Source organism: Montipora capricornis, chromosome 5, assembly GCF_036669925.1.
Source record: "Montipora capricornis isolate CH-2021 chromosome 5, ASM3666992v2, whole genome shotgun sequence".
NCBI classification, from domain to species: Eukaryota; Metazoa; Cnidaria; class Anthozoa; order Scleractinia; family Acroporidae; genus Montipora; species Montipora capricornis.
In genome coordinates, this window is record NC_090887.1 from 29210171 (window position 1) to 29212670 (window position 2500).

A 2500-nucleotide genomic window follows, 5' to 3' on the forward strand; every position below is an offset into this window, starting at 1 on the left:
AATGAGAATTTTAGTGAAAACATGTAAGAGAAAAGAGATGAAGTGAAAAAAAAAAACAAAACAAAACTGTAGACTGTGAAAATATAGATGAGAAACAAGATGAAACCAAAGAGATTATTGTAGATCAAGTGATATTGTTTACATGTCACGTAAGGCAATCTCTTTTTCTTGCCTTTCTAAAATCTTCTTGTCGCTTTCTTCTGATGCGAATTTATCAGTATCATAACCTTTCAGGATTTCCATGTTTTTCAGATGTTTCGAAAAGGACGCTGATATTTGTTTACTAGGCAACTACAAGGTAACGCGGTTGCTCGTAGCGACACGTATAATAGTGGCTCAAGTTACTTCGTGCATGTTGATCCTCCCTAACTTATTTCGAATAAGCAGAAAAAGGTTTCTTTACAATGACGAGAGGAAATAAATGTAACCTAATAAGAAGGTAAAAACATTTCTTTTCCTCTGAATAATAACCTAGGTAAGGTTTTTCGCATTACATCAACGACTAATGGCAATATCAGCGGAAATCTGCCTTAGACAATCACATTGTGTTTAAACAGTTCCTTTTAAGTGTAAAATAACACTCTAATTTAAATCATGCTCCAAATTATTGATAAGACCCCCCCCCTCCCCATTCAATGTTGTCTATTCGTACTTAAATATCTCGGGAATCTCGCTACAACATTGTGTGGGGGAAGGGGGCGAATTGAGCTACCTAAGAAGGCTAAAAGATAGAAGAAATGTGGCATAGGGGGTAGAAATGGTCAATGTGTCAACAATTTTGTCGCTGATTTTAGGTGCATCATGGCTAGTCAGCAATTCCAACTCAGTTGGTGCTACATAGTTAGGGATGGTGTTAATATCCTGGAAATGTGTATTGATGTCATTTATGTCAAAAATTCTTGATAGATGTTTAATTGCTTTGGTACAACCAGACAGTTTACCCACCTTTTCCCCCAACCTTTGCTTTCCTTGTTGTGCTTTCTGTTGTTTACTTGTACCATATTCAGCTGGTTTTCTTTAACATGTTTAGAGTACTCTTCACGAGTTGTAATAAACCACTTTGCTCTATTAGACATTTTACGACCAGCTGGTTCACATCTCCTGAGCAATGATAATTCTTGCATTAGGGGTAACTGGTAATATAGATCAGTACATAAAAAGTTCGCCAAAAAGTCAATAAAGTCAGTTACAGAATATTCAAATGTAGGTGGGTGATAAAGAGAGGCTATATGGTATTCTTGATTAGAGGTAGCTAGCTTATCCCATAAACACTCATACTGATTTCCATCCAAACGTATTTCCTTAATTCTCCGGTCAGTTCTACAGTGTATTGCAACTCCACCACTTCTTTTGTCCTGTCTGTCTCTGCGAGGCATTTAATATCCAACAGGAAGCACAAGCGAGCTCGCAATGTCCCTTCAAAGCCATGTCTCCGACAGGAAGCACAAATCAATAGAATTGCTTGACAGTTTACTTTGCAGTTCTTCACGAGCAAAGGGTTTGACACTTGAACGAGTATTTAATACCAGGCACTGCGGTGTAATATTTGGTTGACTTAGGCGTCCAAAGGGCTTTATTGTAATAACATTTCGAGGCTTTTGGTTTTAGCTAGGACTGATTTGTCGCTGACTTAGAATTACAGGAATCCTCGAATTGTCTACGTTTGCCTCAGTTATTATTGCCTCAGGACGCTCTTGGTAATTTCTACTCTTATTTAATTTACAGTAGACTCCAGCTCTCGTACCTCTTTGCGTTTTCAAAACGCCCAGTTACTTCAGAGCTTGCCACGAGCTACGCTGTAATGGCGGTTCATTGCATAGGGTTCCAACATTTTTCGTCCATTTCCGAAGAGATAACAGCATCACATGAGAGTATGGTATCATAGCCATCTTGCAAATATTTCTCTAGTAAATTACTTCAAAAAAACCAGTTAAAAATTATAAACTATGCAAAGCGTTTGCGTGGCACATAATGGATTTAGTAACAATTATTTTGTTTCAGTCCTAGGTATTGTTTCTTGGACAACAGAAACACCAAATAACACGACCACTTCACAGATCGTTTAATTAGCTTCTGGACCAAGAGCACTAATCTCCGCTTTTCATCGTTCCTTCTCAAACACCTTCTGCCTCAGGTACGTACAAGCTTACCCATAGGATTCTATCAGATGAAAAGAAAAAAGAGCCACCTAACCTAGGACTTTAGCCCCGTTTAATAGTAAACTCCTCCGAACAACTCATCCATCGTTTTTCCTGTTTTATTCAGCTTTTTTCAATGGAATTAATAAAAATTATTTCCTTTCACTTTTAGATATTTTTTCTTTGACAACACAAACACCAAATACCATCCCTTCCCCTATCGCCTCTGGACCAAGTACATTAATCTCCTCTTCTCTTCAAACCACTCCTTCTCAAATACCTTCTGCACCGGTACCAGGTACGTACACGAGAGAAAAAAAATGTTCAACCTAGTAATTTAATCCCGTTTAATACTTAACCTG